Here is a 16,912-nt window from a genome sequence, read left to right on the forward strand (position 1 = left end):
AATGACAATGTGATACTACAGTTTTTACAGAGGATGGATAGAGATAATAGGGAGAGAGATAGGGAGAATAAGGAAAGATTGGAAGCAATGGATAGGGAGTTTAAGGAAATGGTGGACGGGATGCGTAGAGGTAATAAGGAAAGATGGGAAGCGATGGATAAAGATAGTGAGGAAAGGAGCGTAGGGACGTGTTGCCGGATGAGCGAATCAAAGAGGTAGTGGTCAGAATGAATACGATTAGTGCAGATGTAGAAAAGATCAGTATAAGAGGCGCGACAGGCTCTGACAGTACGCAGCGAGAGGTTTATGCCGACCAGGAGGAGGTACAATCACTATTACAGTTTAAAGAGGCACAATTAGAAACGAATAGGAAACATAGGGAAGAACTAGCACAGTTGCAATTAGCGTGCAGTAGCGAAGGTGACACACCACCAGGTAGATTGCAGAGGGAGATTGAGATAAACTCAAAAAGCGAAAATAGGCACAAAGAGGAAGACGAATTCACAGAGTCAGAAGAACGGTTGTGTCGGACAAAACATGTGGCAAACCCAACTGGGTGTATTCCAAGGCTGTCTCAGTTTCAAGATTCATTACCTTCATCGTGGGGACCCCTCCTCAAGATGAAGTTTGTGTGTAACCATTTGAGGGACGAGGCTAGAGCGAAAATGCAGGAAGTTATTGAAGACTGTAGTAGCTACGAGAGATTTTGTGACAAGTTTTTAAATGAATTCTGGTCGAAAAGTAAGCAGTACCAGGTTACGCAAAGCATATTGATGATGCCAAATTGCAACGAAGGTGGTATAAGAGATCCAGTTTCGTGCTATCACGAAATGCTGAGACTAAATAGGTATTTGGATGTGCCATACGAACCTGGGGAGTTCATAAGGATCTGTACAGCGGAGTTGCCAGTGAAATTGCGCAGAGATATAGTGATAGCAGGCAGAGGCTTAGATGATTCCGCATCATTACAGCACATGTTACAGAAACTGGGTAATGAGAGCAACATTGTGAACAGAGACACGACTCATAGGTCACATAGTGTCGAGGATAGGAACGGCAGAAACTATCAGAATTACAGGAGAGCATGGAATCCTGGCATTTCGTTCTTGTCATAATGGATTGAAGGATAGGAGAAACTAATCCAACATATCAGCCCTTAGCATCTTGCCTTAAAACACATGCAGCTGGCACTGAAAATTGTCTAGGTAGCAGACATACTCTACTGATATGTAGGAATGCAAATACCATACTTCTGATCAGGGAATAAAACACCAGTAATGGCATCTGTTAGGCTGGTCTCTCAGAGCAAAATTTGAAAATTTTTATTTGGAACAGTAAAGTAAAAAGACTGTTTCCTCAAAGAAACCAGTTGCTAAAATGTTATGTAATAATGCCAATGAGTCCAGTTTAATTAGTGCGGTTTGACTATTGCAGGTACTTAACACGTAATGCAAAAAGTGAACATTGTGATCTGTATGGAATAGGGTACGTTTATACTGCTGTTACAGGTAACATCAGTAATGTGATCGAAGTTTTTTAAATTAGATGCCATCAGATGTCATTGTCGTGGTGACATTTATAATGAGGTGCTGCGTATGGTTGCTCGGAATCTGGTGTTAGTGAAAGAGGCCACTAGCACCAAAGTTACTAACGCTTGGGCTGCCCATTTCTCCCAGCTTGTATATTCTCTGCACACATTTAATTTTCATGTAAACTTAGATTCCTAACTAGCAAATTCTTTACTGTGTATAGTGGACCATTAAGAGTGAGGCGGATTGTCCATGAAAATGCTGTACTGATTGAGACGGTGAAGGGAAAACAATCTCGTGGGCTTCATCACATTTCTAACATCAAATTATGGAAAAGTTAAGGATAGATCTAAAGTAGGCAATTTATGGTAGTTAGTCAGTGCATTTATTTGTGGTGTGTAACGTTGTGCAGGGTCAAATCGAACATAAGAATTTTCAGGCGGGATGTCAAGAAGTATGACGGAATAGACTGGTTGAATGAGTCATGAACAGGAGTCGACAGAGTGGTGTATGTACGTATTTTTTGTCATACGAATAAGGATCAAGTAGAAACGACGTGATGATTAATGAGTGGATAAAGATGGTAGATAGAGAAGCGACGTGATAAATAGTAGTGGATAAGGGTGATATTTAAGGAGAGAAGCGACGTGAAGCAGTGTGATTAATAAATAGAGATTCGACGTGATGAAACAGTGGTAAATGAAGGTGAGTAGAATTAATAATGTGGAGATGTCTTAGATGTATGTTACAGAGAGGCCTGTGTATGCTGCAATAGAGATTGATGCCAATGGCGAAGGAAGACTAGGAAATGATGGAGTAATGGATGGACGGAGAGCCGAAATACGAATGAAGAGATGAGGACAACTGCACAATGTGAAAGGACATACAGGGAGTATGAGATCCAGATGGTGAACGTTGTGGAATACTGACGTAAGATGTAATATAAGTGTAGATCTAATTCTTAGCATAACATTTGCGATTTGGTAAAAATATTTGTTGTTGTTGTTGTTGAAGCCTGGTACCAGTATAACCAATCAAAACGGTACCAAGAATGTGTACAGTTATTTTGCAGGTTGAATAATTTGTGTATTTTTGTTCTTAGATGAAATGTCGCAATTCTAAACTGATATTTAGCAGGAGGAATAGTCGGTAAAGCGAATGCAGAGGTAAGCCGATGGAGAGAGGTGCCAGAGTGAAAGGACGAATTCGGAGACTGGAATGCTATCTCCGAAACAGCTTCATGTGTTATGTGGTTGAGTATAAGGGAGCAAAGGTATGGTATGTTGTGAGTGTGGTGGTGTTATGAGTATAAGGGAGCAAAGGTATGGTATGTTGTCGTGAGTGTGGTGGTGTTAAGGTTAGCTGACTTCTAGACCTATTCTGTTAGTGTATTAATGGATTGAATGAGAAGGAAAATGTGATGTCTGGTGAGTGAGAGTCGTAGAGTAGTGTGATCAATGCGCACACTCCTGTAAAGGGGATGCTACCAATCTGTAACTAAAACATTATTGTGTATTGTTTGATTTGGATGAACCTCGATGGCAGGTCAGGATCTGACATCATGTGGATGGTACATACGTGTCCTAGAAATGTTGTTATATATAATAAAAAAGGTAAAATATATAAAGAGATACTAATTTCAGTCTGTCACAAGCGCAAATGTGCATTGTATGTTGTAGATTTAGAGTCACCAGTTTCTAAAATGTTTATTGTGATAGGATGTTAGAGTAGTCTACTATTTTATATTGTAATTATGAGTTGTATAGATTGTTTATTATTACTTTTTTTTTTTACACTTTCATGTTTTGTATGAGGGACGACAGGTAAAATCAATAGCGCAAGTGTGGGCTGTATATAGAAAAGGGATAAATGTTGATGTATGTGTAGAAAACTAGTGTGTATAGTTTTATGTTTTTTAGAACAAAGATTCTTTTATTATCAATGTATCTAATAGATCATACATGTAATCAATGAGTATTTAAATATATCCTTTTGTCTGTAATGTTGCGAGATGCACGGAAGGGTCTGACTGATTGGGTGTCGTAGCCCATACCGCTAGCGGGCCGAGCTGACGTAGCCATGGCGACGGGCGACAGAGCCGCGGCACTCCCCACTCCACTGCCGGTCGGGGTACACTCCACGCGCCCGCTACAGCAGGTCAACGGCCTGGGGCGACGCGCACGTACCACTGGCCATTCATAAGTTCCGCCACCCTTACGACTGGGGAAAGTATCCCGTGGAGGCAACAGCGGGTGGTTTCTTCTGCTCAACGGCGCGCGTAGCGGCGCCACGGCAGAAAGGACGACGCGTGGCAGAGCCCGGCGGGCATTTGTTACCAGCAACTATTAACTAGTACTGGACTGTGGAGCCGTGAAGCAAAATGACTGCTCGTATGTCTCCATAAGGTGGAAAATGAAAGACTGGTGTTCCCACGTTGTGAGTAGTGGAAAAGATTTTGTCTTTAGCAGACAGGACGATCGTTTTGTTTTGTCTTGACCACTGAATGGTGGGATCCATAAACTTTTGGCAGTGACTTGTTAAGTGTGCTTTGTGAATTGCACGTGGGACGCTTGGTATACTTGAAGAGGACAGTTGTCGTTTGGTGACAAATTATTGTATGAACGCAAGAAACTAAAGTGGGACATTGACATTTGCGTCTGTAGTAGGAGACATTTCTTTAATTGGTGTGGGAATAAGTGCTGTTTGTTGGAACTTACGACTTTTAATTACACCATGAACTGAAAGGACAGAACGGTGGGTAATAGTAGTTGTAGGACCATTTCTGGACGACCAGATTCGTGTGGATGGTACGCTGAGAGTGACTATGACATTTGTGTTTAATGTGAGATACAGTTTACTGTTCAGTGCGTGTTCAAAATGCCGATTTAAGTGACTTAAAGACTTTCGTCCGTGTAACTATCAGCGACTTTTTGACCCCAAGAAAATCACAGAATGAAATGTTTCCGTGTGACTCGCAAGATAGGGAATAATGTATTTGTAATTGTGTAAAATTTTTTTTATATGTTTCATTCCTGAAGGGACAGTAAGTGTAATTGTATTTCAGTAACATTTGTGTTTAGAATAGTTAGTGTTTTTTTTGTTTGTTTGTTCTGGGTTATTAAGTTCACGTAGCATGTTTATTAGAATATTTGGTACAATGATGCTTTAATTATTAGCCAGTGGCGTAATACTAACGTAGCAGCTCTTGTTGCATAGGTCAGCAAGGTTGTCACAGGGGACAAGAATTTGCATTGCACAACAAATATCGGAATTAACTGATACATTTTGATGTCGTGGACAGTAATGATCTTGTTGGTGTGTTGACTGAAGCCACTTATTTGCATTATCACAGTGGTGATATTTCACATTAAAGTGTAACGAAGGCTAGTCGAAATGCAAGTTCTTGTCGTCTAAATGTGTGACAACAGAGAAATGAGCAGTAGAGTAAGATACGAGAGCGACTGGTGGATTCAAGCACTTATTGCTAAACTATTTACTGCATGTATTGATATGGAGCCTGACTTCTACGTGTAACTAGTGTACGCAATTTTTTTTTCTTTTGTTGATTTTGTTTTGTATTTAGACATTGCTGTGTAAAGATTATTACAACGCAATTTATGAATGTCAGATTACTTGTTCTGTGTTTGGACGGTGAGCTACTTACAATTTCATGAGTACAATTAGTATTTTTTTATTTGTCATAGAATTAGTGAAGTTTGGATTACTCATAAAAATAACGAAGATCCCAGTAACTAAGCCAATTTTTATCTCAACATTATTTTTTATTTGTGTGATGTAATGTTTTATTTGTCATGTGGATTGTTGCAAACTTGTATGTGTACGTTACTCCGGACTGTGGAGAGTACAATAATAGAACAATTGTGTCAATACTTTGATAAAGTAACAGCATTTGGTCGTCTATTTGAGGTCACCAGGGGCTAAGGTCTCCTCCTGGTTATTTTGATGACTTGCTACGTTTGTTCTACTACAGTTTTCTTAAAAAAATGTTCGGAACTACCCTCGCATTGCAAGGATAGTACCGTGCTATTTTTTTCTGCATGGGTAGCCGGTGGTGAAAGGGTACAGTACCGCCTGACATTGAAAATAGGTACGAAATAATTCATTATTTTTGTCAGAACACATTTTTTTTGTAAAATAACTCAATTTCAATTAATACAGCGAAGCCGGATACCAGTGTGGGAAAGAATGACAATTTATTTATTTAATTGATCACATGTGCACTCCCACAAAGTAAATCCCTACATCCAGTTTGGTGAGATCTGTGAAATGAATGAATGTATGGTCGTCTGCTAACCGCAGATAGTGAATGTGAATATATGATCATCTTTGAGTCGATCCTTTGGCAACCTTTGGTGGGACCAAAGAGATGAAATTCACCAGAGCTTTGAGCGCCTGAAATGTGGCTGACCAATACGATAGCAAGGTGCTTCCCCCACCTCGACAGAGATGGGAGAGAACCTCAGGAACGGCCATGTTTCAGCACTCTGCCGCTGGATCTTGTGCTGTTAAGACCTGTTTTAGTTGTGCTCCGTAATGACGAAAGAGTGGATACATGGTATGCATTGGAATATTTAAGAGTAGTTTGAAATAATAATTTCTCTATTTCAGGAACTTTTGTGGGGAGAATTAAAAGTCAGGCAGGTAATATTAAAGGGATTGTAGTAATCTTCGGAAGTGACCAACGGTCGCAATGAAACCACGTGTAGCAATAAGTTGAAATACTTCCGTGTGCTTAAGTTAAGCTGAATTACTAGCGTGTATACAATAAGTTGAAATATTTAAGAAATAGCGTGTGTACCATAAGTTGAAATATTTAAGAAATGGCGTGTGCAGGACTTGAAATTAGAGACGAGTACTTCCACGTGGTGAGTACTGTGTGAGTCTCAATCTGTGTATGAGACAAAGGATAAAGAGAAGTACTCGTCCATGGTATCAGTTGAGGACTCGCGTGTGTCATGTTCTTAATATTACTTTGCGTGATATGATTCCGTGTGACGCTTGATTCAAACTCTGAGAGAGAAGCAAGGTGAGTCGGCCGTCTATCCAGCAACGCCACTTGGCTTGCATTGCACAGGAAGACGTGCAAATATCTCCAGAGTTCATAGTAGGAAAGTAGAATTATGAAGTGGGGCAGTGTCGTATGAAACTGGGATAAATATTAATTGAAGTGGGAAAGCTGAAAGTGATAATGTTGTGACTATTCTCTGTGTAGTATTTCATGTTGTAGTGTGGTGTATGTCATGTAATTTGGGTATGTGTGGTTTGCATGGGAGAGTAGCGAGGTAGTTTCAAAAGATTAGTGCGTTATGCTTGTTCCTTCAGTACCGCTCGGTCTGGAGGAAAGTTTAGTGATGATGATTGTGAGAGTCGAAGTGTGAGGTATAATAAAAGATCCACCATCCTATCCAGAAAGTGCACTGTAGCGTTAAAAATAATTACGAGACCATAATATAGAGATTCACCATTGTAAAGCCAGGCCCACTGGGCGGAATTTCTCATGTGTTATTGTTGTAGGTTGTAGAATTTGTGTGTTTAGGTTAGAGAATTTATCGGAATAAATAAGATAGTGAAAAGAAAAAGATTGGTGGACTTTTACTTCGAATTGTATGTTGTCGTAATGTCCCGAATTTATAGTGTGTGCGCCATTCATATTCAGTGCGGTGGCCACGTGTTGACAAAAGCCGTTAAATAAAAGATAAAAAGAAAATGTGGTATTGCCAGTGCGTAGTGTACAGTCAGAGTTCTGTAAATTACTGATAGTCAGATGCATGTTTCTGTTGCATATTAATCATATAGGAAGATAACTTGTAACTTAAGTGTGTGTACTAGAGTTCATGTTACTATATAAGTAAGAATGAATCCACTCGCTTGGCAGACCACTCATCTTGCAGGCCTGACTGCTTGATGCCACAGTATGAGCAGGGCATGTGGGTGCCTCTCAACATGTTTTGCATATTTCCGGTCGGCAATGTCCTATGGAATAATTTTCTGGTAGAAAGACGGTATGGATTGTAAAAAAGCGAGCAGTAAGTATAATGTTAGGTGTTCACCCATAGTTGTCACGCAGGTATCTCCTCAAGGAGTTATACACAACAGATGTATTCGCCAATGAAATTCGTCATAAATAATAAATCACAGTAGTGACGTCCTTACCTACAACAATAGAGGAAACAATGGCCTTTATTACCCATTATTTCACTGGCTAAGAAAGGAGTTCAGTAAGCAGCAGCAGAAACTTTTGACCATTTTTCCATATTGTAATATGTCTGACAGCTAGCAAAGTTTTAAACCTAAACTAAATCATTGCTCCTAGACAACTCCTTCTGTTCCACGTACGGTTTCGTATTTAAAAACTGGTACATATAAAAAATGTACGTTCATCACGATTTCTATAAAAAGTCATCAACTGATCTGTGGAACATGAAACTAATTAACTACAGCATTTGCGACCAGCCGCACTCCAACTGAACTCAGCAATGAAACAAACTTTGTGTTAGTTATAATGCTGCCGCCAGTTGTCGAATAACAAATAATTCTCTCTCTCACTTTTATTGATCAAATATCTCCAAAAGAAACCGCGGTCTAGGGGTAGCGTCCTTGATTCATAATCAAAATGTCGTCGGTCCTGGGTTCGATTCCCGCCCCTGCCTAAATTTTGATGAATAATAAGCATTGGCGGCCGAAGACTTCCGGCATAAGAAGTCAGCCTCATTCTGCCAACGGCCTTGTCAAAGAGGGCGGAGGAGCGGATAGAGGTTCAGGGCACTCTCTTGTCCTAGGGGTGGGAAATTGCCCCTAAAGGCGGAAGAATCAGCAATGATCAACGACATGAGGATGCAGAAGGCAATGGAAACCACTGCATTAAAGACACGTAACGTGTATCCACAGGACATGTGGCCTGTAATTGAAGAAGTGTCATGATGATCGCTCCATTGGCAAAAGATTCTGGAGTAGTCCCCCATTCGGATCTCCGGGAGGGGACTGTCAAGGGGGAGGTTACCATGAGAAAAAGATTGAATAATCTACGAAAGGATAACGTTCTACGAGTCTGGGCGTGGAATGTCAGAAGCTTGAACGTGGTAGGGGAACTAGAAAATCTGAAAAGGGAAATGCAAAGGCTCAATCTACATATAGTAGGGGTCAGTGAAGTGAAGTGGAAGGAAGACAAGGATTTCTGGTCAGATGAGTATCGAGTAATATCAACAGCAGCAGAAAATGGTATAACAGGTGTAGGATTCGTTATGAATAGGAAGGTAGGGCAGAGGGTGTGTTACTGTGAACAGTTCAGTGACCGGGTTGTTCTAATCAGAATCGACAGCAGACCAACACCGACAACGATAGTTCAGGTATACATGCCGACGTCGCAAGCTGAAGATGAACAGATAGAGAAAGTGTATGAGGATATTGAAAGGGTAATGCAGTATGTAAAGGGGGACGAAAATCTAATAGTCATGGGCGACTGGAATGCAGTTGTAGGGGAAGGAGTAGAAGAAGAGGTTACAGGAGAATATGGGCTTGGGACAAGGAATGAAAGAGGAGAAAGACTAATTGAATTCTGTAACAAGTTTCAGCTAGTAATAGCGAATACCCTGTTCAAGAATCACAAGAGGAAGAGGTATACTTGGAAAAGGCCGGGAGATACGGGAAGATTTCAATTAGATTACATCATGGTCAGACAGAGATTCCGAAATCAGATACTGGATTGTAAGGCGTACCCAGGAGCAGATATAGACTCAGATCATAATATAGTAGTGATGAAGAGTAGGCTGGAGTTCAAGACATTAGTCAGGAAGAATCAATACGCAAAGAAGTGGGATACGGAACTACTAAGGAATGACGAGATACGTTTGAAGTTCTCTAACGCTATAGATACAGCAATAAGGAATAGCGCAGTAGGCAGTACAGTTGAAGAGGAATGGACATCTCTAAAAAGGGCCATCACAGAAGTTGGGAAGGAAAACATAGGTACAAAGAAGGTAGCTGCGAAGAAACCATGGGTAACAGAAGAAATACTTCAGTTGATTGATGTAAGGAGGAAGTAGAAACATGTTCCGGGAAAATCAGGAATACAGAAATACAAGTCGCTGAGGAATGAAATAAATAGGAAGTACAGGGAAGCTAAGACGAAATGGCTGCAGGAAAAATGTGAAGACATCGAAAAAGATATGATTGTCGGAAGGACAAACTCAGCATACAGGAAAGTCAAAACAACCTTTGGTGACATTAAAAGCAACGGTGGTAACATTAAGAGTGCAACGGGAATTCCACTGTTAAATGCAGAGGAGAGAGCAGATAGGTGGAAAGAATACACTGAAAGCCTCTATGAGGGTGAAGATTTGTCTGATGTGATAGAAGAAGAAACAGGAGTCGATTTAGAAGAGATAGGGGATCCAGTTTTAGAATCGGAATTTAAAAGAGCTTTGGAGGACTTACGGTCAAATAAGGCGGAAGGGATAGATAACATTCCATCAGAATTTCTAAAATCATTGGGGGAAGTGGCAACAAAACGACTATTCACGTTGGTGTGTAGAATATATAAGTCTGGCGATATACCATCTAACTTTCGGAAAAGCATCATCCACACAATTCCGAAGACGGCAAGAGCTGACAAGTGCGAGAATTATGGTACAATCAGCTTAACAGCTCATGCATCGAAGCTGCTTACAAGAATAATATACAGAAGAATGGAAAAGAAAATTGAGAACGCGCTAGGTGACGATCAGTTTGGCTTTAGGAAAAGTAAAGGGACGTGAGAGGCAATTCTGACGTTACGGCTAATAATGGAAGCAAGACTAAAGAAAAATCAAGACACTTTCATAGGATTTGTAGACCTGGAAAAAGCGTTCGACAATATAAAATGGTGCAAGCTGTTCGAGATTCTGAAAAAAGTAGGGGTAAGCTATAGGGAGAGACGGGTCATATACAATATGTACAACATCCAAGAGGGAATAATAAGAGTGGACGAAGGAGGGTATAAGACAAGGCTGTAGCCTTTCGCCCCTACTCTTCAATCTGTACATCGAGGAGGCAATGATGGAAATAAAAGAAAGGTTCAGGAGTGGAATTAAAATACAAGGTGAAAGGATATCAATGACACGATTCGCTGATGACATTGCTATCCTGAGTGAAAGTGAAGAAGAATTAAATGATCTGCTGAGCGGAATGAACAGTCTAATGAATACACAGTATGGCTTGAGAGTAAATCGGAGAAAGACGAAGGTAATGAGAAGTAGTAGAAATGAGAACAGCGAGAAACTTAACATCAGGATTGATGGTCACGAAGTCAATGAAGTTAAGGAATTCTGCTACCTAGGCAGTAAAATAACCAATGACGGACGGAGCAAGGAGGACATCAAAAGCAGACTCGCTATGGCAAAAAAGGCATTTCTGGCAAGAGAAGTCTACTAATATCAAATACCGGCCTTAATTTGAGGAAGAAATTTCTGAGGAGTACAGCATTGTATGGTAGTGAAACATGGACTGTGGGAAAACCGGAATAGAAGAGAATCGAAGCATTTGAGATGTGGTGCTATAGACGAATGTTGAAAATTAGGTGGACTGATAAGGTAAGGAATGAGGAGGTTCTACGCAGAATCGGAGAGGAAAGGAATATGTGGAAAACACTGATAAGGAGAAGGGACAGGATGATAGGACATCTGCTAAGACATGAGGGAATGACTTCCATGGTACTAGAGGGAGCTGTAGGGGGCAAAAACTGTAGAGGAAGACAGAGATTGGAATACGTCAAGCAAATAATTGAGGACGTAGGTTGCAAGTGCTACTCTGAGATGAAGAGGTTAGCACAGGAAAGGAATTCGTGGCGGGCCGCATCAAACCAGTCAGTAGACTGATGACCGAAAAAAAAATAAAAACCCAAAATGCAATGCCTGATCGAGACCCCTAGGCCCTAGTCGCGGGGCCTGCCTCGCCCAGGAGAGAAATTTCAGACCCTGTGCGCATCGCACGACGACCTACAGGCTCAAGTAGGCATCCTACACTCTATTTTCTTATTCACTTGATCCCTACTTGAGGAGTACGACAAGGCGAAGGTAAAGTTCCGCATTCTGGCCCTAGATGGGCTATTAGGATCCGACGACCGCTGTGCCTTCTTCTGGCAGTGGCGTCATCCGAGAAAGTATGGAGGAACATCAGGGCAGCACACTGCTCTCCCAGTCGTTGTCGTTTTTCTCGACCTCTGAAGCGCTACTAATCGGTCGGATAACTTTGCAGTTGGCCTCAGGAGGCTGAGTGTACACCGTAGTAGTCCTTGAATCAAGGGGAAGTCCCTGGCAGTACCGGGAATCGAAACGGTGTCCTCTGGCAAGCATCCGCACTGACCTCTCACCTACGGAGACGGACAGAGACATGCTCTGAGGTGACAAAAGTCACAGGATAACTCCTAAATCCGTGTCGGACCTTATTTTGTCCAGCATAGTGCATCAACTTGAGTGGCATGGAGTCAGCAAGACGTTGGAAGTTCCCCGCAGAAATATTGAGCCATGCTGCCTCTATAGCACTCCGTCATCAGGCCACAAGTGGCCCATCGGGACCATCCGACCGCTGTATCATCCTCACTGAGGATGTGGATAGGAGGGGCGTGTGGTCAGCACACCGCTCTCCCGGGCGTTACGATGGGTTTCTTTGAACGGGGCCGCTACTATTCGATCGAGTAGCTCCTCAATTGGCATCACGAGGCTGAGTGCACCCCGAAAAATGGCAACAGCACATGGCGGCCCGGATGGTCACCCATCCAAGTGCCACCCACGCCCGACAGCGCTTAACTTCGGTGATCTGACGGGAACCAGTGTATTCACTGCGCCAAGACCGTTGCCTCATGCTGCCTCTATAGCCGTCCATAATTGCAAAAATGATGCCTGTGCAGGAGCACGAACTCACCTCTCGATTACGCCTCACGTCGACTCGGATTGTCCAGAATGTTCATCAAACCAGTCACGAACAGGTGCGATCCATAAAAATTCCATCATTGGTTAGGAACATGAAATCTATGAATGGATGCCGAACATAACCATTTACAGTCTCTGTTGATCTACTGTGGACATGGGACAGCGGTTGGTCAAATATTTAACAATGAAATTCACCAAACACCTGTGCAATTGAGATATTATTTTATTTTCACTGCTAGTTTCGCAGTTCAATGCGCCATCGTCAGGCCCCATATGCACCTCTAAAAAATAATCGATACTGGTATCCTGGAGCGATATGTTTCTGGATGATGTGTATTGGTAGATCATGTGCTTCCTTCGAAGATTTGGCTGCAACTTGTAATGGTTCTTTATTTACGTGACCATTACGGCACTTCAACCCCAGTTCTCGATACCAGTAGTATCGTACTACTTTTCTGCGAAGTAACAGACATATTTTTGTGACAATATTCACATTTGATTTGATTAATGTATAGGTACTCCGACGTATCGATATATTACAGTGATATGGTTCTTGTGTGTATTCATTTCTGTGAGATTGTCATAATCTTTGACTTACTTGTAACCGTTTCGGTGCGAATGCGCACAGGGCAGTTTTTGTTTCACTTTGCAGAAGTTAAGTTGTTATTTCGCTTTGTAAAAGAACACTCAAGTCTTGTGTTTGATTAAAGTGGAAATTAAATATATGAAGACTGATACAAAACTGTTTTCTTGATGAAGTGACAATTAAGAAGAAGTATATGTGACTTTACAAGAAGTTTAATAAAAATGTGGATCGTGAACACCAAGTCCAAAAATATTTCTACCATACCATTGTTCTGATGTGGGATTGTTTGATCATTAAGAACTTCCTGAAAAACGCATTTGTTAGCTCTTTAAATATTGCTAAAATACAGATCTGGACCTTCTAGCAGTCAAAGTGGAATCACCCTAGAATCAACAAGATGAGTCATAACATCTTCGACGAAATCTACGTGGGAATCCGTTCAAGATAAGTGCCAAAATTAATGACTTTTTTACAGTGACTTCATTATTTCCATTCTGACGATGCCATCCACAGTCAATAACTTTGTTGTTGTCCGGTAAAGCGAACATATGCTGCATGAGCAACATTATTAAACTGATTTCTAACCTACTTTACAAGTGGTGGAATTGTTAGAAACTCCAATAAAAAATAAATAAATACCATTTCCAGTCAATGATCCGTTCAGTTGGACTAGAGGATCCAGACCATTCCATGTAAACACAGCCCAAATCATTGTGTGGAGTCGTCACCAACTTGCACAGTGCCTTGTCGACTTCATGGAGTCAGCGCCACACTCGAACCCTATCATCAACTCCTACCAGCTGATACTGTGACTCATAAAGGACTCGCGTCGATCTTCTGCTTACACAGGCCATTAAGCCAAATTTCACCGCATTGTTCTAACGGATACGTTCGTCATACGCCCTACGCTGATTTCTACTGTTATTTCACGCTTTGTTGCTTGTTGTTAGCACTGACAGCTCTACGCAAACGCCGTTGCTCTCGGTCGTTAAGTAAAGGCCATTACCCATTGTGTTGTCCGTCGTGAGAGGTAATGCCTCAGATTCGGTGTTCTCGGTACACTCTTGACACTGTGGATCTCGGAATACTGAATTCCCTGACGATTTCCGAAACGAAATGCGTCTAGCTCCCACTACTGTTCCGCGTCCAAAAGTCTATTAGTTTTCGTCGTGCTGCCATAATCACGTAGGACACATTGTCATATGAATTACTTGAATACAAATGACAGCTCCGTCAATGGACTGGCCTTTTATACCTTGTGTCACGTTACCACTGTCATCTGTCTACGTGCATATCGCTATTCCACTACTTTAGTCACCTGAGTGTATATTAGATGCAATATAATTACTGCTCAGTTTTTCTCACATTGCGAATGTCTAAGTTATCAACTGCAATTATGAAAGACAGATTAATGAATTACCTGAAAAAATGCAATCTATTAAGCGAATCACAGTTTGGTTTCCGAAGTGGCAAAACTACGGAGTCAGCCGTAGTAGAATTCAGTAAAGTTCTACTTCATGCTCTTGATAAAGATGAGTGTGTCACAGGCATATTTTTGGATCTTACTAAGGCCTCAAGATTCTATTAAAGAAGCATTAGGAATGAGAGGGGTAGCTAATGACTGGTTTCGATCATACCTAGCAGATATGGTACAAAGAGTAGAGATAACACATACTTTAAATAGATCCAAACATTTAGTAAAACACTTATGAGAACCAAAATACATTAATATAGGGGTTCTGCAAGGTAGCATATTAGGACCAATACTATTCCTGATATACATCAATGACTTTCCTAGTAGTGTTACCCATGGTGAAAAAATTCTCTTCGCTAATGACAGCAATGTTATAGTCACTGAGAAAACAAGAGAATTTCTCACAGAGAAAGCAAATGAAACTCTCAAGGAATTTTACGATTGCTCAACAAGCAATAAAGTGACATTGAACATAAAGAAAACTAATGCCATGAATTTCAGTTTGAAGAGGAAAAATGACAATGTTAAATTAAATGTAGATGGCACTTCTATAGACTGTGTAACAAATGCAACATTTCTAGGAATGAATATTGATTCTCAGTTGAAGTGGTATGAACACACGAAGGTACTTTCAAACAGAGTGTCATCAGCATGTTATGCCTTTACAATCCTATCATCAGTGTGTAACATGCAGTGTCTTTTAGTTACATACTATTCATATATACACTCAGTTCTTAGCTATGGCATTCAGTTTTGGGGAACAAATGCACAAAATATTAACACAATTTTCAAACTCCAGAGAAGAGCCATAATAATGATAACCAAAAATAGTAGTAGAGTTCATTGTAAAGATCTGTTCAAATCACCAGGGTTTTAACTGCACCATGTGAATACATTTACTAGTCAGTTGTACACATCAAAAGTAACATTGGTACTTACTGCACAAACATCTCTGTCCATGACCACGGAACAAGAGCTAGACTCAACTTACATTTACCAAGAAAAAATAAACATAAAATTCAAAACAGCATTTTCTACCAAGGAATAAAACTGTACACTAAATTACCAAAAGAGATTAAAGAAATTGAAAAACTTATTTAAAAAGGCAGCTACAGAGCACCTGTTATGCAATACATTTTATACACTGAAGGATTACTTAGATAAAACAGAGTAGGGGTTTGGTAAAAAAATGTTGTACAAATAAATAATAATTATGGTTATAAAACACCCAACATTCCACATAACACCTTAACACTATGTTTTTTTCCTTCTTTTTTCCTTTTCTATAAATACTTACCGCCAAGCTATGCATCTACACCTACATCTACATCCATACTCCGGAAGCCACCTGACGGTGTGTCGCGGAGGGTACCTTGAGTACCTCTATCGGTTCTCCCTTCTATTCCAGTCTCGTATTGTTCGTGGAAAGAAAGATTGTCGGTATGCCTCTGTGTGGGCTCTAATCTCTCTGATTTTATCCTCATGGTCTCTTCGCGAGATATATGTAGGAGGGAGCAATATACTGCTTGACTCCTCGGTGAAGGTATGTTCTCGAAACTTCAACAAAAGCCCGTACCTAGCTACTGAGCATCTCTCTTGCAGAGTCTTCCACTGGAGGTTATCTATCATCTCCGTAACGCTTTTGCAATTACTAAATGATCCTGTAACGAAGCGCGCTGCTCTCTGATGGATCTTTTCTATCTCTTCTATCAATCCTATCTGGTACGGATCCCACACCGGTGAGCAGCATTCAAGCAGTGGGCTAACAAGTGTACTGTAACCTACTTCCTTTGTTTTCGGACTGCATTGCCTTAGGATTCTCCCAATGAATCTCAGTCTGGCATCTGCTTTACCGACGATTAATTTTATATGGTCATTACATTTAAAATCACTCGTAATTCCCACTCCCATATAATTTATGGAATTAACTGCTTCCAGTTGCTGACCTGCTATATTGTAGCTAAATGATAAAGGATCTTTTTTCTATGTATTCGCAGCACATTACACTTGTCTACACTGAGATTCAATTGCCGTTCCCTGCACCATGCGTCAACACTAACACCTCTTCCTCTTTCTGAGCTCAATATCTCACTCATTATGGAGGGATGCTGACTCAGTTTTTCAGGATAGCAAATGGGAAGTTGTGGCACAGAAAAGGACCTAGAGATCAGCAGTGTGTGTGTGTTTGTGTGTGTAGTGAGTGAAGTGTTACGAAACAATGTGTGTATAGTGTGTGCAGTGACTGATGGTGAGATATGAGTGAACAGTGTGGCATTACATTGTTTAATAAGTTATTTGTAACAATATTATTGTATACCAGGAGTAAATCTAATGATTGTCTGTAACTAGAAGTTTCTAAATGTATGTGTATAAGAATTAATTTATTTTAAATTGGTCT

The 16,912-nt window shown here is 40.8% G+C and overlaps 1 pseudogene; it reads right to left on the minus strand.

Annotated features, from left to right (window-relative positions):
• Window positions 1-12,264: 12,264 nt before the first annotated feature.
• LOC126475902 (5S ribosomal RNA) lies at window positions 12,265-12,382 on the minus strand (annotated as a pseudogene).
• Window positions 12,383-16,912: the final 4,530 nt, after the last annotated feature.

The sequence above is a fragment of the Schistocerca serialis genome, chromosome 4 (assembly GCF_023864345.2).
Source record: "Schistocerca serialis cubense isolate TAMUIC-IGC-003099 chromosome 4, iqSchSeri2.2, whole genome shotgun sequence".
Taxonomy (NCBI): Eukaryota; Metazoa; Arthropoda; class Insecta; order Orthoptera; family Acrididae; genus Schistocerca; species Schistocerca serialis.